Source organism: Phyllobates terribilis, unplaced genomic scaffold (assembly GCF_046119375.1).
Source record: "Phyllobates terribilis strain yellow unplaced genomic scaffold, ASM4611937v1 Scaffold_12__6_contigs__length_324123572, whole genome shotgun sequence".
Taxonomy (NCBI): Eukaryota; Metazoa; Chordata; class Amphibia; order Anura; family Dendrobatidae; genus Phyllobates; species Phyllobates terribilis.
Window position 1 is genome coordinate 276542581 of NW_027362772.1, and position 21086 is coordinate 276563666.

A 21086-nucleotide genomic window follows, 5' to 3' on the forward strand; every position below is an offset into this window, starting at 1 on the left:
GCTTATCTCTATATACTGTATGGTGATGTACTTTTGACATTTATATTATCTAATAATAAACCTAAATTAATCTGATATATAACAAGTGTTGGATAAAAAATATTGTGAATTTTAAAGCTTAATTCAGAGAATAAAAAAAAAATCCTAAATGTGTTATTTTTTTTCAATTGCACAAAAAAGGGCAACAAATGGAAACTTTCAAAACTTTGTTATTAAGGATTATTATGCAAGAAACTATGGTTTTATTCTTATCAAGCATTAATAATATGTTGAGTTTTATGTTGAAATTGACCATATGATCACTTGATCTCCAGGGATCTTGCTTTAGAGACCCCCTGAGATCGCTGACGGGCTAGGTCCAGGAGGGAAAAAAATGTTGTTTGTGAAGTTTCTGCTCGGGCTAGTAAATAGGGGCCTCTAGTAGACGAGTCCTTGTATAATACCTAGGATAATAATAATCTTTTTATTTATATAGCACCAACATATTCCGCAGCGCTTTACAATTCAGACAAGGATAAAAACAAAATAAGCAAATACCCTGCAGTAAGTCAATAAATAGTAATAGTACATATAAATAACATAGGGGACATAGTTGACACTATTTTGATCAAAAGAGTGTAAAAGGCATCCCATCACGATGGTATCAGCATTCACATGTTGGTGGGAATTTGCACCTAAAAGGGTGAGCCACATCCCTATATGCACAAAGTACAAAAAACTACAGCAAAACAAAAAAAAATGGGCCGGAATACATGTAGGTATAATCAACATTCACATGTTGGTGTGAATTTGTACCTACACATTGCAATTATACCTACATTTAGTTCTTTGGACTTTGTACATACAGGGATGTGGCTCCCCCTTTTTAGGATCAAAATAGTGTAAAATCATCACACCGCGACAAGACCCCTTGGAAGATCTATTATCGCTCTGCCTTCCCTATTGTCCCTATATAGGTTCTGCACCAATTGCCGAGCAGGAACCTAATCCCTGAATGTCCCTAGAACTGGCCCTAGATAAGGAGGGGATGGGGTGAGCACTAGTCAGTCCCACTGCAAACTAAAGACAGCAAGGTAAACAAACAAACAAAGGGGATACACTTAGCTTGAGCAGACACCAGAGAGATAACGCCAACTGTCCTCCAAGGGCACCAAAGAAGAAACTAGCCGACTGCTAGTGTTCCAAGCCTGCATAGAGGTATATAGAACTATCACCGGCGACTCTCTGGAGAAACTGAGAGTTTTTAACTACCAAGCAAGGGTGTGTCAATCAGCAGCAGAAGATGGAGGTCACTGCAGTGTCCTAAAGGAAGAAGGATGTAACTATACTACAATAATGAGAGGATCAAGAAGGTGTCTGCAATGCCAAGCGCAGTGACCTTCTACAGCTGGATCCAGAGCGTCTGTCTGTCACATCTGACACACCCATGACACAGGAGCCATGTTGAACTTCCAGTGATGGGTATGAGAGAGTGTGAGAGTGATAACACCAAATTTACCACATCTGCTCCCCATTCACACTTTAGACCATGTAACACTAATGAGTCACATGCCACCGTGGAGGGAACATGGCTAATTGGGTACAACTAGGAAATTTTCACTTAGGGGTGTACTCACTTTTGTTGCCAGTAGTTTAGACATTAATGGCTGCATGTTGAGTAATTTAGAGGGCACACCAAATTTACACTGTTATACTAGCTGTACACTGACTACTGTACATTGTATCAACGTGTCACATCTTCAGCATTCTGCATCCAACATCTTCAGCATTGTCTCATGAAAAGATAAAATACAATATTTACAAAAATGTGAAGGGTGTACTCACTTTTGTGATATACTGTATATGCATTGTCTGTTCTAGTTTTTTTTTCCCTGCTAATATAACTAACATCCATTAATTGTAATAAAATAAAATCAAAATATTTTTTTTTCAAAAATTCTTACATTTCCTTGTTACACTGTATAACATTATTATTATTATTAATATTATTAAGTCTTTTAAAAGGGGTTTTCCCCAAGATAGAAGTAATCCCGTATGCTTAGGATAAGGACTAACTCACTGATTGCTGAGTTTTTGTGAGCACTGGGACCATCAGCAATCCTGAGAACAAGACTCTGAAGTTAGCGGAGATCGAGCATCCGTTCCTCTGCTCCATTTATTTTGGGTACAGAGGTGATAACTTATTATTTTGTGAAAACCCTGTTAAATGAGCATAATACTTTCAGCAAACTTTGCAAAACTAAATAGTAAAAGTAAGTATAAGAAACTTTACAATATATCTTGACAGAAAAATTTGCTTCCTTCTTTCTCCACTTATTTCCACGTCTTCCTTTCCCCCACCTCCTGAACTCATCATTCACTCTGAAATAACAGCTGCAAGCACAGTGAGGTGCAGGTTACTCAGCCTATTATATTCTACAGAGAGAGTAGGGAGGAGGAAGAGAGAGGGACAAAGCCAGAAACAAACACAGAAGCACACACTGCTGCAGGTTTTCAGAAAGCTGGATTCACAGCTACACTGTACTGGCATGTAATGTCCCCTATACCTTTGCTTCTTGTGGGCATGTGCAAAATAGAGACATAAACATAATAATAATAAATAATCTTTATTTTTATATACTGCCAACAAATTCTGCCGCGCTTTACATACACTATCATCGCTGTCCCCAATGGAGCTCCCAATCTACATTCCCTATTAGTATTTCTATGGAGTGTGGGAGGAAACCCACGCAAACACGGGGAGAACATACAAACTCCTTGCACATGTTGTCCTTGGTGGGATTTAAACCCAGGACCCCAGCACTGCAAGGCTGCAGTGCTAACCACTGAGCCACCATGCCGCCCATACCCCAAAACATGTATGTGAATACTGTTTATGGTAGATATAGAGTACAGACCAAAAGTTTGGACACACCTTCTCATTTAAAATATGTCTTATATTCTAGGTTCTTCAAAGTAGCCACCTTTTGCTTTGATGACTGCTTTGCACACTCTTGGCATTCTCTTGATGCGCTTCAAGAGGTAGTCACCGGAAATGGTCTTCCAACAATCTTGAAGGAGTTCCCAGAGATGCTTAGCACTTGTTGGCCCTTTTGCTTTCACTCTGTGGTCCAGCTCACCCCAAACCATCTTGATTGGGTTCAGGTCTGGTGACTGTGGAGGCCAGGTCATCTGGCGTAGCACCCCATCACTCTCCTTCTTGGTCAAATAGCCCATACACAGCCTGGAGGTGTGTTTGGGGTCATTGTCCTGTTGAAAAATAAATGATGGTCCAACTAAAAGCAAAGCGGATGGAACAGCATGCCGCTGTAAGATGCTGTGGTAGCCATGCTGGTTCAGTATGCCTTCAATTTTGAATAAATCCCCAACAGTGTCACCAGCAAAGCACCCCCACACCATCACACCTCCTCCTCCATGCTTCACGGTGGGAACCAGACTTGTAGAGTCCATCCATTCACCTTTTCTGCGTCGCACAAAGACATGGTGGTTGGAACCAAAGATCTCAAATTTGGACTCATCAGACCAAAGCACAGATTTCCACTGGTCTAATGTCCTTTCCTTGTGTTCTTTAGCCCAAACAAGTCTCTTCTGCTTGTTGCCTGTCCTTAGCAGTGGTTTCCTGGCAGCTATTTTACCATGAAGGCCTGCTGCACAAAGTCTCCTCTTAACAGTAGTTGAAGAGATGTGTCTGCAGCTAGAACTCTGTGTGGCATTGACCTGGTCTCTAATTTGAGCTGCTGTTAACCTGTGATTTCTGAGGCTGGTGACTCGGATAAACTTATCCTCAGAAGCAGAGGTGACTCTTGGTCTTCCTTTCCTGGGGTGGTCCTCATGTGAGCCAGTTTCTTTGTAGCACTTGATGGTTTTTGCAACTGCACTTGGGGACACTTTCAAAGTTTTCCCAATTTTTCGCACTGACTGACCTTCATTTCTTAAAGTAATGATGGCCACTCATTTTTCTTTACTTAGCTGCTTTTTTCTTGCCATAATACAAATTCTAACAGTCTATTCAGTAGGACTATCAGCTGTGTATCCACCAGACTTCTACACAACACAACTGATGGTCCCAACCCCATTTATAAGGCAAGAAATCCCACTTATTAAACCTGACAGGGCACACCTGTGAAGTGAAAACCATTTCCGGTGACTACCCCTTGACACTCATCAAGAGAATGCCAAGAGTGTGCAAAGCAGTCATCAAAGCAAAAGGTGGCTACTTTGAAGAACCTAGAATATAAGACATATTTTCAGTTGTTTCACACTTTCTTGTTAAGTATATAATTCCACATGTGTTAATTCATAGTTTTGATGCCTTCAGTGTGAATGTACAATTTTCATAGTCATGAAAATGCAGAAAAATATTTAAATGAGAAGGTTAGTCCAAATTTTTGGTCTGTACTGTAAAGGAATCTAATCACCACCCACTAGCTCAGAGACAACTGAATAATCAAGATAGAGCCGGTACAAAGGAAAACTGATGAAAAATGCAGGATAAAAAGTAATATCAAGGCTAGAAATAGTCATTCCTCATATGCACATACAAACCAGCTTATTCTGAAAAGTTACTTTTTTTTAAATTTTGCTGCTCTAAAATCCCAGAAACCCCTTTTAATTCACCCAGAGTCAGCCAGCTATAAAATCAAATGTAACTATAACGTTGTGCACTTCTGGATTTCACCAGCCATAATTAATTTCCGCACAGTAAACACAGACTTTATTTGTATTGCTAAGCAGTGTTTAATAATGCAGGGAGGTATCAAGTCTATTTTACGATGACATCACTGGTTTGGTGAGGGACGCAGCGGCTCTTACTGCGATTGGATCATTATCACACTACTTAGCGCTGCACTTTCCGGAAACATTTCTAATGTACGTTTTATGACTAATTGCAGAAGAAAACTCTGAGAACTTAGATTTGGCTGATCTATATTATTCTTCATTTCCCAGAATTTGAGAGCAAGTCTAATCAGGATTGAAAGTGCAAGTGGACAAATGTAAAAACGGCTACAGATAAAAGTGAATAAAAATTATATTTGATAAAACTTGATAAAAAAAAAAGAAACCCAGAGAGACTACTTGTGTTAAGTCATTTCCCTTTGGTATAAACTTATTTTTACACTCAGTACATCCATGAAAATACTTTCCATACCCTTCTTTGTCTTTATTTGCACCTTTCTCCATTTAGGAGCCACTTCTCCTCCCTCTTTAATTCGTCATACACTCTCAAAAATGTATAAAACCCACCCTTTTCTAAACAAGACAGACGGCCAGCTCACTGAGATGTCAGACTACAGCTGTGCATTGAAGTCTATGAATAAGGAAAGGTGGAAGAGTAGGTACTTAGATGTTGCTGCTGCTTTCTTGTAAATGTTTTATCTCACCTCAGAGCAGGGTTCACAGCTACACTACTTACTCCTGCTGTGTATAGTACTCTGTGATGCCGGTGATTTTGAACATGTGCTACATAAGGACAGTAAAGCAAGAATCCCTCCTGTTTGTGTGTGCTACATAGAGACGGGACAGCAGGAATCCCTTTAGTCTATGTGTTTTTTCTGTAAGCTCAGCTCCACTCCCTAGCGTAGAGACAACTGATAATTAGAGATAGAGCCTACAGAGGGGAAAACTCATGACTAGTGATGGGCAAGCACTAAAATGCTCGGGTGCTCGATACTCGGGTCGATCACATTGGAATTCTCGGGTGCTCGACCCGAGCAACGAGCCCAATGTAAGTCTATGGGAAACTCGAGCATTTTTCAGATGGCTCCCCCTGGCGGTCTACAGAGGGCCTAAAAATTGCCCAAATCGACGGGAACAGTGCTCAAATGTCATAAGGAAAGCATGGGGAAGACCCCTAGAAGCATTTCTGACTCCCAGGTCACTTCTGTCAACAACGTTGTCAGAGGTATTACGACACTTTTACAGACTCACAATAAAACATAAAAAACCAAAACCAAAATGGATTTTCCTGGGAAATATGTTAATGAACATCCTTTCCAGGGTAATGACTTATATATAAGGCAAAATAAATAACCAAAAACAAATATGCTCCTCCACACCTTGGGCTATGTTCACACGTAGCATTTTTGATGCGTTTTTTCACTTTTGCATTGGTTTCAACCAAGACAAATGCATTCACCAGGAAATGTCATTTTAACATTTTACAACCTTATCTGGACATGTGGTGTGAGAGATATCATCAAACACATCGTGTTTCATTTATGAAGGAGGGACTCTGAAAGTCACAATCCTATTTTTATAGGGCCATCAGGCAGCCTTTTCTATTCTTAAAGGGCCAGCAGTCGGCCCTCACTATTCTTAGAGAGCCATCAGCCGGCTATGTTTTATTGTTCCCATTACTAAAGAGTGGGTCTCCTATACTGTTATTGCGTTTGCAGTGAGTGGCAGGGTAGCCCAAAATTTGGATGCACCCCAATACCACTTTGAAAATTTGGACGCACCCCAATACCCCTTTGAAGAGACTTAGAGGAGTGCCTCCTGAAAACAATGTTGCCATTATTAGGAAGTAGGTCTCCCATTGTGTTTGACTATGCAGTGAATGCAAGGGCTGCCAAAAATTTTGAGACACTCCAATGCCCCTTGGAAGAGACGTGGAGGTCTGAGGGCCTCCTGAAAAAAAATGTTCCCATTATTAGGAAGTGGGTCTCCCATTGTGTTTGCCTATGCAGTGAATGCAAGGGTTGCCAAAAAATTGGAGGCACTCCAATGACCTTTGGAAGAGACGTGGAGGTCACAGGGCCTCCTGAAAACAATGTTCCCATTATTAGGAAGTGGATCTCTCATTATCTTTGCCTATGCAGTGAATTCAAGGGTTGCCAAAAATTTGGAGGCACTCCAATGCCCCTTGAAAGAGACGTGGAGGTCAGAGGGCCTCCTGAAAACAATGTTCCCATTATTAGGAAGTGGGTCTCCCATTGTGTTTGCCTATGCAGTGAATGCAAGGGTTGCCAAAAATTTGGAGGCACACCAATGCCCCTTGGAAGAGACGTAGAGGAAGGCCTCCTGAAAAAAAATGTTCCCATTATTAGGAAGTGGGTCTATCATTGTGTTTGCCTATGCAGTGAATGCAAGGGCTGCCAAAAATTGGGAGGCACTCCAATGCCCCTTGGAAGAGACGTGGAGGAGGGCCTCATAAAAAAATGTTCCCATTAGAAAGTAGCGGGCCTCCTATACTTGTGATGCCCCTGCACTAAGTGTATAGACTGACAAACATTTACCCCTGGTGGGTATACATGAACATACTGTATAATTTTTTTTTTTACGGCATCATAAACACCCTTTAAAAAAATTATGTGGGTATTGCATCACAGACCATGGTCACCATGGTGATATGGTGGTGGAGGATGAGGATGAGGAGAAGGAGGAGGACAAGAGCAAATAGCCAAAATCAGGAAGCGTATACCCATGTGTGGGTGTGAAGAGGTGCATGGGAATACACCTCCCAAAAAAGACACTGGATTTGAGTTTATGTTACGCTGCTATCGTTCGGTGGTGTTGAGAAGTCTGGCCCAATCCAGCCCTTGTTCATTTTTATAAGATTCAGCCTGTCAGCATTTTCAGTTGACAGATGGATGCGCTTATCACTTATAATTCCACCAGCGGCACTAAAAACCCGCTCTGATAAAACGCTGGCGACAGGGCAGGCCTGGACCTCCAAGGCGTAGAGAGCCAGTTCATTTCACGTATCCAGCTTGGAAAGCCAATAATTATAAGGCACAATGGAATCACGGAGGATGTTGGTACGGTCGGCAAGGTACTCCCTCAGCATCTTCCCAAACTTTGCACTCCTTGTGAGAGTACCCGCGCCTCAGGTCGTGTGCGATGGGAGGGGCTGAGAAAACTCTCCCAGAACTTTGACAGTATTCCCCTGCCACTGCTGGATTGAAGTGGTGTCTCTCTCGCCTGTACTCCTTGGTTTTCCAACGAGCTGTGACCTCTGCTGCCAGCGTTTTCAGATGGGAATTTTTTTAATAGTTCCGCAACAAGGGCCTTCTGGTGCTGCCCCATTTTTGTAGACCTGTCCGCCTCAGGAATAAGAGATAGAAAGTTCTCCTTGTAGCGTGGGTCTAGAAGTGTCAACAACCAGTAATGACTGTCACTCAAAATTTTGAGAACGCGAGGGTCATTGTAAAGGCAGCGTAACATAAACTAGCCATGCGTGCCAGACTGCTAACAGGGAATACTTCCGTGTACTCACCAAGAGGATGACTGACTATGCTCTCCTCCTCCTACTCTTTGTCCTCTGGCCATCCACGCTGAATAGACGGTATGACAGCTGTGCAGGAAGTACCGTCTATAGCGCATGAAGCTAGCACCTGTTCTTCCTCCTCTTCCTCATTGTCAGGCCGTGCGGCAGTGCTTCCAGCTTGTGACTGATGTGGATATTTCTGAGAGGGAGGCTGAAGAGGAGGAGGAGGCTGAGGAGGATGAGGTGCAGGAGCTGTAGACTGTGATTGGCAACCCTGATTGACCTAGGGCCCGCAATCCTTGACGTCGGGAGGACGTGTTCCGTCTCCAGGCCCAAGGTCTGACTGGGTCACAGCTTCCACTATGTTAACCCAGTGTGCCGTCAGCGAGATGTACCGTCCCTTCCCACAAGCACTTGTCCACGTGTCCATGGTTAGGTGGACTTTCCCAGTAACTGCCTTGTTGAGGCCATGGCTAATGTTTTGGGACACGCGCTTGTGTAATGCGGGGACGGCACACCGTGAGAAATAGTGTCAGCTGTGGACCGAGTACCAAGGGACGGCCGCCACCATCAGGTTGCGAAATGCTTCCGTCTCCACGAGTCTAAAAGGCAACATTTTGAGCGCAAGCAGTCGTGAAATTTAGTAGTGTGGCCTGTGGTGTGTTGGCTGCGTATTTGCGCTTGCGTTCCAAGGACTGGGGTATGGACAACTGAACGCTGCGCTGGGACAAGGACGTGTACGTGCTTCCTGATGCTGCTACTTGAGAGTGTGAAACAACAGGTGCAGGGCTGGAGGCATCTTCGAATGCACCATGGACAACGGATTGACTTGCATACACAACAGAAGAAGCAATGGTGCCACCCTCAGACACTGTTCCTGGACCCTGGGGTTCGGTCCACAAAGTAGGGTGCTTTGCTGCCATGTGCCTGATCATGCTGGTGGTGGTCAGGCTGGTCGTTTTGCCACCCATGCTGATGCGGCTATCGGCAGAGTTTTTGAAAAACAACCAGACTCGGGAAGATCTAACAGTTGTACTGGCAACTTCCTTCGTGTTGGTGTTATGGGGAACAGTTGCTTGCCTTCTGTCTGTGGCCACCACACTGCTTCTTCCTGCCTGTTGGGGTGCTCTGCCTCCCTTTCCCTGTGTGCTGCTGTCCTCGCTCTACATGTCCTCCTGCCAGGTTGGGTCAGTTACTATATCATCCACCACCTCGTCTTCCACTTCCGCACCCTGGTTCTCCTCCTGACTTTCTGGCAATTGTGTCTCATCATCGTCCACCTCTTGTGACACTTTCCCACTGTCGCCTTCGTGCGAGCGTGGCTGCTCAAATATTTGGGCATCGCTACATGCGATCTCCTCTTGCCCTGCTTCAAGTGGACCGGACGAGAGGCCCGAATCTATAAATGGAAAAGTGAACAGCTTTTCAGAGTGTCCAAGTGTGGGATCAGTTGTCTCCGGGCACTCAGCATGGTGGGAGGAAGGAGGTTCAGGGTGAAGAATATGCGGTCCAGACTCACGGCTACTGAGACTTGACCGTGTGGAAGACAGGGTGGTGGTGGTGGTGGTGGTTAAGTGACTGGAAGCATTATCGGCTATCCAACCAACAACTTTTTGACACTGCTCTGGGTTCAATAGTGGTGTACTGTGGTCCCCTAGGAATTGGGACAGGAAGGTCGGGCGAGAAGATGTGGGTGTTTGTTGTGGCACAATTTCAGCTTGCCCACGGCCTCGTCCCTTGCTACGCGCCTTGCCCATTTTAAATGGAGGACAATATCTTCCACACTCACTACAAATGGCTGAATTTGGAGCGAAGTTATATGTAGGTAACTATTTTTAACAGCAAACTGGTGCCAAAAACTTAGCTGACACACTGAAAAAAAATTAGAATGGAGGCCAGAAATGGCAGAATTTTCAGAAAACGTATATGTGATCCGTGTGACGGACAAACCACAGTTTTAAATATCTGTCCTGTAGGTAACTATTTTGAACAGCAAACCGGTGTCAAAAACTTTGCTGACACACTGAAAAAAAATTTGAATGGAGGCCAAAAATAGCAATATTTTCAGAACAATTATATGTGATCCGTGTGACAGACAAACCACAGTTTTAAATAGCTGGATTTTTAGCGCTGTAATATGGAAAGGATCTGGCTGTATTCTGCAGTGCCAACAAGCAAATGGCGCAGAAAAAGGGTGTTCTCTGGATTGCTTTTTAAGCAAATAATGAGGATTAAGATCCCAAAAAAATTATTCCTGGCCCCTGAGACCTGGGCCTTTGTCTAGAAATATCTAACAGCAGCAGAAGGCAGAACTGGAATGGAGCCTCTTGTGCTATGTGCACTGCAGTCTGCTATATACACTGCCTGCCTGCCTATATACACTGCCTGCCTGATATCTCTGCAGATGGATTAGTCCTCAGAAGGACTGTTTGTTAAGATGGATATGTGTAATGTACTTGTTTTCTCCCTACACTACCTAATACACAACCAAATCTCTCCCTAGCTCAGCAGCACATCTCCCTATGTGGCGCCCTGCTGCGCATTGGCACCACAGAACCCAGAAGGGTGCGTGGATGGACTTCTCCACAAGAGGCCCTCACACATTCACACACCTCCACCCTACCACCTCAGACCAGCAGAGGGAGCCCGTTAGGGATGTATAAAGGGAGGGTGGAGCTAGGCAGCTCAGTTAGTTAGTTGTTAGCTCAGACAGAAGTGAGTCTGTGAGCTGGTAGCATGCCGACGCTCACAGAGCGGTGAAGACGCAGCACGCCAGCTGCCGAGTAGTGAGGGTCCCGAGTGTGGTCGACGGTGAGGAGAAAGAGAGAGTGGAGCTAAGGGGGCAGAGGAGCCTAGTAAGCTCACCCCGTTATACAAACCGGACACCGGGTCCGAGCCTACAGGTACCCTTTACACCCAGTAGGGATAACCGGAATCCCAGGAGGACTACAAGTCCCTGGCAAACCTGAAGCTAGACACCTACAGGACCAGGAACCACGAAGGCCCCGACGTCCAGGGAAAGTGGTTACCAACCAGAGGTCCTACTTCTGAGCAACAGGTGAAGTAAAAGCAGGACACATAGTCTAGGCTCAGTTGCAGGCTGGCCAGGAACATACACAGAGACAGCAACGGATCAGGAGGCCCTATACCCGCTCACTGGAGAGAGTCCAAAAGTGAGCCCTTCACCTGGAGTAACCTGGACCGTACCTAACAACAGCACCAGTAAAGGTAATGAAGCAAATCCCCTGTCTCTGTCCGTTACTTCTGCTGTGCCATCGCTTCCCCTGCACCACAATGCCCAGCGCAACCTGCATCGTGATCACTGCCCTGAGGCCTGCTCCACCTGTGGGGAGCCGTTCCATCTCAAGCTGCTCTAACACCTGCCTCAGAGGACTGTCACAGCGCTGGTGATCCTCACCAGACACCACAGGTGGTGTCACGACAAATCTCCTATAAATATCCCCTTTTTGCACTGACCGCCCTGGGTCACCGACTGGGCCAGCCACCGTGATCTCCCCCAAAAGCAGCCATAAGGCCCGGCTGCCGAGTACCCCATGGCCCTGGGGGCGAGTCAGATCTTGGCGTCACGAACAGGATCACGTGCCCGTTGCCACCGGGTACTGTGTGCCTTAAGAGACTGTAACCCTTACTGTGGTGAAGTTTTCCCACCATTCCTGAGGTTTTCCCGCCATATCCGCTATTTTTCCTGTTGCCGTGCGGGAAGAAGAGGGGCGTAACCGCTGAAAGCGCGCGAAGCCCAGGACACGCCCTGCCCCTGACATCGAATCAGGAAGCGTCAGGTACTGGAAGGAGCCAGAGGACGCTCTGACGTCAGACTCGAGCGACGCAAGGTCCTGGAAGAAGACCGTCGCCCGTAGCTGCGGCCTACCTGGTAAAAGAAGGTAGGCTCCGGTTCACTAGGGAGGCGCAACCATGGCCGACAACCAGCAAGCCGCCGGAGAGCAGGTTAATGCTTGTGAGGCCCAACCTGCGCACGGCACCGCACAGGCCGGAGCGGTCGCTCCACCAGCCTACCTATGGCTATACCTATGGCTCTTCCGTATATCCCTGGAGCGAAATGGTAAGCCAGACACACTGTCCGGATTCAAGAGGAAAATATGCGGCATACTGGATATGTATTCTATGACTGGCAAGCAGAGAGCCGCTGTAGTGTTAGGACAATTGACTGGTGCCGCTGAGCGAGAAGTTGAAACCTGGCCAGCCGCAGATCAAGAATCAGTGTCCATCATCTTTAAAACATTACAAACAGCGTTTAAAAACCGCACTGAGACAGATCTCCGGAAGAGGTTCTACCAGTGTGTCCAGAAATCCGAGGACAGTATCCGGGACTATGCCTGGCGCTTACAGGAGGCCCTGCGGGCCCTGAAACAGGTTAGTCCAGCCAGCATCCATGAGGAAAATAAAATGCTGATGGAACAATTCATCTGGGGGTTGAAGTCCCAGAAAGAGAGCAGAAGTGTACGGTGGTCAGCCTTAGACCATCCAGATGCCACCTTTGACACCCTTAAGGACATGGCTATAAAGGGTCTGAAGCCCCTGGAAACAACAGACACTGCTATTTAGCGTTACCAGGGTGGGGCCACCCCAGTGCACGCAGCACCCACTGCTCCTTTATTGACGGCTGAAACAAGGATGCAAACAGTGCCCAGTAGCGAGCTGGACAGCTTATGCTCTGAAGTGCGCCAGTTAAGTAAAACCCTGGCCACTGTCATGAGCACCCTGCAGCTACAGACGGAGCCTCAGCCGGAAGGAAGGATCCTGCTAGCCGATAGCCCTGAGGATGTCCAATGGATGAGAAGAAGAAGGAGGACAACGCCACCCCGTAGGAGGACAACGCCACCCCGTAGGAGGACAACGCAACCGCGTGGGAGGACCAACGACCAACGGCGCCCTCCAGAAGACTTCATCTGCTACTGCTGCCATAAAGCAGGCTACACAACGCGGACCTGCCCTTTAAATGAGGAAACCCTGGGGCCGAGGGCCGACACCCAGGAGTAGACCAACCAGGCCCATCAAACTGGTACCGCCGGTTCGTGGGAGGAAGACCTTTCCTGTCCATTGTGCTGGACGGCATCGCGACACCTGCCCTGCTGGACACAGGATCTCAGGTAACCATCATGCCTGATGTCCTCTACAAAAGGTTCTGGTCCATAGACGAACTTCACCCGCCAGATCCAAACCTTTCCGTGTATGCCTCTAATGGCCCCCCCCTTAACCTAGTCGGGGTTAAGGATGTGGCAGTAAAGGTGGGAAGAGTGGAACTGAAGGACCAGGGACTAATTGTAGTAGAGACTAATCCTGATGATACAGACTTGTATATGCTACTTGGCACAAATATTGTTAGTAACTGTTTGGGAGAAGTGTTGTTCTTGCTCCAACAGATGGCTGACACCGCCAGACCAGGGCAGAGGAGGGTGCTCCAGAAAGAGATCCGAGCCCTTATGTACCAGCAACAGGTAAAGCTAACAGGTGGTGAAATCGGTAATGTACGGGTGACAGACCCTACACATTGTGATCCCCCCGATGAGTGAGATGCAGATTTGGTGTAGAGCAGCAATAGGTCTCAAAGGACGGAGCTACCAGGCGGTAGTAGAGCCCCTTAGCTCGGAGCATAGACCTACACTCTTGACTGCCAGAGGGGTGGTGGATGTACGCAATGGGGAGGGCACTTTGGCTGGAAGAAGCTAGAAACCCTGCTGAATGGTCGGTTTTATTGGGTTGGAATGCGCAGTTCCATAGAGAGATGGTGCCGGGATTGTGGACCCTGTAGCTTCAGAAGAAAAGACTACAGCAGCCAGAAGGCACCCCTGCGACCCATCAAGACAACTCGACCCTTGGAGATCGTGGCCCTGGATCATGTCAAGCTGTCACCCAGCAGGTCAGGATATTCCTACGCCCTGACGATGGTGGATCACTACTCCCTTTTCCTGGTGGTTGCCCCCGTCAAGGATCTGACGGCAGAAACTGCGGGGAAGACATTCCAGGCCCATCAAACTGGTACCGCCGGTTCGTGGGAGGAAGACCTTTTCTGTCCATTGTGCTGGACGGCATCGCGACACCTGCCCTGCTGGACACAGGATCTCAGGTAACCATCATGCCTGATGTCCTCTACAAAAGGTTCTGGTCCATAGACGAACTTCACCCGCCAGATCCAAACCTTTCCGTGTATGCCTCTAATGGCCCCCCCCTTAACCTAGTCGGGGTTAAGGATGTGGCAGTAAAGGTGGGAAGAGTGGAACTGAAGGACCAGGGACTAATTGTAGTAGAGACTAATCCTGATGATACAGACTTGTATATGGTACTTGGCACAAATATTGTTAGTAACTGTTTGGGAGAAGTGTTGTTCTTGCTCCAACAGATGGCTGACACCGCCAGACCAGGGCAGAGGAGGGTGCTCCAGAAAGAGATCCGAGCCCTTATGTACCAGCAACAGGTAAAGCTAACAGGTGGTGAAATCGGTAATGTACGGGTGACAGACCCGATACCCATTGTGATCCCCCCGATGAGTGAGATGCTGATTTGGTGTAGAGCAGCAATAGGTCTCAAAGGACGGAGCTGCCAGGCGGTAGTAGAGCCCCTTAGCTTGGAGCATAAACCTACACTCTTGACTGCCAGAGGGGTGGTGGATGTACGCAATGGGGAGGGCACTTTGGCTGGAAGAAGCTAGAAACCCTGCTGAATGGTCGGTTTTATTGGGTTGGAATGCGCAGTTCCATAGAGAGATGGTGCCGGGATTGTGGACCCTGTAGCCTCAGAAGAAAAGACTACAGCAGCCAGAAGGCACCCCTGCGACCCATCAAGACAACTCGACCCTTGGAGATCGTGGCCCTGGATCATGTCAAGCTGTCACCCAGCAGGTCAGGATATTCCTACGCCCTGACCATGGTGGATCACTACTCCCAGTTCCTGGTGGTCGCCCCAGTCAAAGATCTGACGGCAGAAACTGAGGGGAAGATATTTCAGGCATACATCTGCAGGCCCCATGGATACCCGGAGCAGGTGCTGACAGATCAGAGCCCTGCCTTTAAAGCCGAATTGTTCAAGGAGTTTTGCCATCTGTACGGGTGTAAGAAGATCCGGACTACACCGTACCACCCCCAAACCAATGGGTTATGTGAAAGACCTTACCGCTAGAAGAAAGAAACCAGTGGCCAGACAAGCTACCTGACCTGGTAGATCTGTACAACCACATATCTGTGAGTTCCACCAATTGTACTCCAGCATATTTCATGCGAGCAAATCCCGGAAAGTTGCCCATGGACCTGGAGCTTGGTGTAGTAGAACCCGAAGCAGATATGTCCACTGAGGACTGGGACACGACGCGACAGGAACAGTACAGGAGAGTACAAGCCTGTGTCGAAGACAGTCTGAATAGGGTAAGAGACAAGCAGGAAGCACAGTACAACAAGAGTGCGCCAGCAGAACCCTTAGGACCTGGAGAAGTCGTGCTAAAGTAAAAAAGACGAAACCACAAGCTTGATGACCAGTGGGAGAGGGAACCCTACACTGTGTTAAATTCAAGATTTGATAACAGGAAGACCTGTTTAATTACCAAGGACGGAGGAAGAACGACTGCAACAGTATCTAGAGACCATCTGAAGTTGTGTCCGGGTCTGCTAAAGCCCCAGGAAGAAGTGCCTCTCATCGTATTGGAGGAGCCTAAAGAAGCAGTGATACATACTGAATTAGGAGATTTCCCGGCAGATTGGCCCCAACTAGGAGGAGCAGTGATAATACCTGTGATCCACTTCTACCAACAGCCAGAAGACCCTCCACAGCAAGTAGAACCTGTAAATGCCCCAGAAGAGCCTGCTCAGGAAGAATCCCCGGAAGAAGGAGCCCCGGTTGGAGCAGAGCAAGAAGGCCCAGCCAATGGTACACTTGCCAGTCCTGTAGAGAGGTTAAGGCAGCCTTGCAGCCCCCCCACACCTAGAACTGACAGATTGGGAGGTAGTACAAACACCAGTACCACACGCATCCCAGTACTAGGTAGGTCAACACGTAGCATGCAAGGTCAGACTCCTGTCAGATACAGAGAGTAAAAAAAAAGAAACTCTGATTGTATAAATAGTTGCCCATGGGGTATGTTGTTCTTGTGCAATTTTCATGTATTTAATTATTGATGTGTTTTGCTTACAATGGACAATTTAGGTGACATGGACACTTAGCATTGCATTTAGTTACCCGTAAGGGTATATATATAAAAGACTCTGTGGCTGAGGACCGTGAACAGCTCAAAAACTGTTCATATACATAATTGCACTCCCTGGAGTGCCTTGTAAGTAACCACTGAACAAAAACATGTTTGGCGTGGCCGAAGACGTGGTCCATCACCTGGATCACCTATGCCCTGCAGCCACGCCCAGGGCCTACATTGAGGGTTTTCGGACGGGTCCCTCATGCTACTCATCCACTTTCGGTGAAAAGGACACCAGGTTACGGGACTTGCTGTAACCATATTGTTATTATTATAATTGTTATTATTATTGTTAATCTGTTTTGAAAAAAAATGCTTCAGTCCAGGAGTACTGAGTTTTACTAGGGAGGAATGTGGCGCCCTGCTGCGCATTGGTGCCACAGAACCCAGAAGGGTGCATGGATGGACTTCTCCACAAGAGGCCCTCACACATTCACACACCTCCACCCTACCACCTCAGACCAGCAGAGGGAGCCGGTTAGGGATATATAAAGGGAGGGTGGAGCCAGGCAGCTCAGTTAGTTAGTTGTTAGCTCAGACAGAAGTGAGTCTGTGAGCTGGGAGCGTGCCAACGCTCAGAGCGGTGAAGATGCAGCACGCCAGCTGCCGAGTAGTGAGGGCCCCGAGTGTGGTCGACGGCGAGGAGAAAGAGAGAGTGGAGCTAAGGGGGCAGAGGAGCCTAGTAAGCTCACCCCGTTATACAAACCGGACAACGGGTCCGAGCCTACAGGGACCCTTTACACACAGTGAGGATAACCGGAATCCCAGGAGGACTACACGTCCCTGGCAAACCTGAAGCTAGACACCTACAGGACCAGGAACCACGAAAGCCCCGACGTCCAGGGAAAGTGGTTACCAACCAGAGGTAATACTTCTGAGCAACAGGTGAAGTAAAAGCAGGACACATAGTCTAGGCTCAGTTGCAGGCTGGCCAGGAACATACACAGAGACAGCAATGGATCAGGAGGCCCTATACCCGCTCACTGGGGAGAGTCCAAAAGTGCGCCCTTCACCTGGAGTACCCTGGACCGTACCTAACAACAGCACCAGTAAAGGTAATGAAGCAAATCCCCTGTCTCTGTCCGTTACTTCTGCTGTGCCATCGCTCCCCCTGCACCACAACGCCCAGCACAACCTGCATCGTTTTCACTGCCCTGAGGCCTGCTCCACCTGTGGGGAGCCGTTCCACCTCAAGCTGCCCTAACACCTGCCTCAGAGGACTGTCGCAGTGCTGGTGATCCTCACCAGACACCACAGGTGGTGTCACGACAAATCCCCTATAAATATCCCCTTTTTGCACTGACCGCCCTGGGTCACCGACCGAGCCAGCCAGCGTGATCTCCCCCAAAAGCAGTCATAAGGCCCGGCTGCCGAGTACCCCACGGCCCTGGGGGCGAGTCACCTACTCTGCCTGATTCCGGAGTGACTGTGACGAGCACAGCGGCGCCAGGTCTGATATAGACCTGATGACGCTGTGCGGCCAGCCAATCACTGTAATGCCCACAACCACCATGGCTGTGACATTACAATGAGTGGAAGGCAATCCCTGCATGTTGATTGGCACTCTAAAGAGCGCCAAACATGCAGGGAGGGGACCCGAGCATCCGCCCGAACATTTCGCAAGTACTCGGCGAGCTCATGACCAATGTAGGACGGAAGCCATATAATAACCAACAATTGTGTTATTCACCATGTGCACACACATGACGGCCATTTCTGAAAAGTCACCTGAAATGACAGGTACGCTTTAAACATGAACATACTGTATCTGCTGTAAGGTAGCGGTATTGATCATTTTGGGGGGGTACTCACTTCACCGGGACAATTAAAGCACACAAGCCACGTTTTCCAGTAAACTAAAGTCCAGCAGTTTATTACACGTCATAAACTTCTTATAACACAGTCCATCTCAGTGGCTCGCAGGAATGTTACACATGTAATGTCCTAGAGCCTTTCAGTGGCAGCTATGCCCGCTTGGCGTCAGATACAGACTTCAGCAAGGTACAGCATCAATGTCCATATAAAGAACCATTTTTACCTTTGCTGGGTCTTAGCTGCTTCTCTCAGCTCTGTTCTGCCACAGCTGTGGCTTTAAGGCTTCCCAGCCGTGGTCTCCAAGCCACGTGCCTTCCAGGGCTACTGCGTCCCAAACACAGGGATTTAGCCTCTTGGGTCACAAGGCCTGTCCAGGCCTCTCTCTTCCAGCCTCTCCAGGCTAATGGTGTCCCACACACAGGGATCAGGACTCATGCCTTTCACACCTGTTTCAAAACTACCAAGGTTTATATATCAGTCTGTGCACATAAGACCTGTGATGATGTCACAGTCATGTGATCAGTCACCTGAGGGGAGGTACATGGTCAGCCAGAACACACCCCCTGGACATTTTAGCAATGCAGTAAGGCGCTGCATTACATACCCCCCCCTCTGTTCAAACTTGTGGGGTTGAACACATAATATACACAATCACATTATAACCCACGGTTCAAACAGAGACCATGTACTTGACAATTGCACTGCTCAGCCCCTGGAACATTAGTCATCAACATTAGCCCATTCCTTAGGAACCTATCATCTGTCATTGTCACTAACTTCGTCAAGTCACATTTCCGAGTCATAAACTTGTCAGACCTCCCCCGCTCCCAGTGGTCAGTCGTAACCTTGTCAGACCTCCCCCGCTCCCAGCGGTCAATACAGCAGTGTGACTAACTTGCCCTTGTATCTAAGGTCCGGTCCGACTCCGTACGGTCTCGTACTCTATTGGGTCGTTTGTATGGGCCTCTCAGACCTGAGTTACTAGAGGTCTCACTACCTCTAAACCCACGCCCACTATCCTCAGGACATCTTGAAAGGTCCCTAACTTCAGCTGTAGCTGTTCTGCTATTTAGGGGGCCCTTTCTCTGTCTGGTCTCACAATTTCTAGAGGGCTGCCACCTTCTGCCGCTCAGGCGATGCTGTCTTTCCACTCGCAGTCTGGCGAGATTCAATTGTTCTACATCTCGCAGGTATGTCACTCAGTACTCCATCAGCATGCATATATATGCAAGATTTTCTTCCGTTCCTACAGCGGAGAATGACATCATGCCGTCTTCATCTGGTATCCAGTCCTGACGATCACGTGGACTGCTTACTTTCATCACACCAGACTTCTTTACCATCATTTGCATGGCTTGGCCATTTCTCCCAATGAGCTTTCTGACCCGAACATGAGGCACCCGGATGACTTCTTCCCGCAGACTGTGAGCTTTTCTCATAAGCTCCAGTTGTCTAACGGCTTGTTCCGTCTTCAACCGGAAAAACTGCTTCGTGCAAATACATCGCCAGTGCATGTCACTTAGGATCGCCACCCTCTTCACTGTGACTTTGGTCGTGGACAGGACCACCAGCTGTTTAGCTTCTGAGGTTGAGTACACCTTACAGGCTCCCACGGCCTTCTTAAACTCTTCATGCACTGACTCTCTGGTGCATTCTTCTCTCAAATCTTCGGGTACATCTATGAGGCACTTGTACCGAGAGGTTTCTGTCTCACCAGTGGTCTCCAAACGATCATCTGGCTCAGGTTTCAGGGGCAACTGACTTTCGGCTTCTTCACCCTGTATGCTTCCCCTGAGCTGACTCACAGCTGCCTATATATTCCAGCTCCGCCCTTCTGGCTTTGCTGGACTTCAGTGTTTTTTGCCTGTCTCTCTAGCCAGGTGCTTCGGCGCTTGGTCCTCTGGGACCTCTAGTACTTTTTGTCTGTTTGTCTTTTGCTCTGCAACAACTTCTGTTAGGAGGTCTCAAAAATTGATCTCCAAGGGGCATACGATTTGTTACGTGTGAAGGAGGGTGATGAATGGAAAACTGCTCTTAACACTCCGGTAGGTCATTTTGAGAATCTGGTGATGCCTTTTGGTCTTACCAATGCACCTGCATTTTTTCAGAACCTTATTAATGACATCCTGAGACCTCTGATTGGTAAGAATGTGGTTGTGTATTTGGGTGACATTTTGATTTATTCACCAGATCTAGAGTCCCATTGGCACAGTGTACGTGAAGTTGTGCAGTTATTGAGTGATAATTCACTCTTTGCTAAGCTGGAGAAATGTGAGTTCGCGGTGCAGAAAATTAGTTTTTTGGGCTACATTGTCTCCAGCGAGGGCTTTGAGATGGACCCTGTGAAGGTTCAGGCTGTGCAGGAATGGCCTAGGCCTGTTGGTTTGAAATCTATACAGAGATTTTTGGGTTTTGCCAATTATTACAGGAAATTTATTAAGAATTTTTCTGTAATTGTTAAACTTCTAACAGATCTCACCAGGAAAGGTGCAAATACGGTGGACTACTGAGGCCATTGAAGCATTTGAGTATCTCAAAGAGAGGTTCAGTTCTGCCCCTATCCTTATGCAGCCTGATGAGACCAAGCCTTTTTTGGTCGAGGTCGATGCTTCATCAGTGGGGGTCGGAGCAGTTTTGTCTCAAGAGAACGAGGGTGGAGTACATCCTTGTGCCTTCTTTTCGAAATTTTTTCCGGAAACCGAACTAAATTATGATGTTGGAAATCGGGAGTTGCTGGCTATTAAACTTGCGTTTGAACACTGGCGTCATTTTTTGGAAGGCACTAGATTTCCTATTCAGGTTTTCACAGATCATAAGAATTTGATCTACTTGGATGCTGCCAAGCAC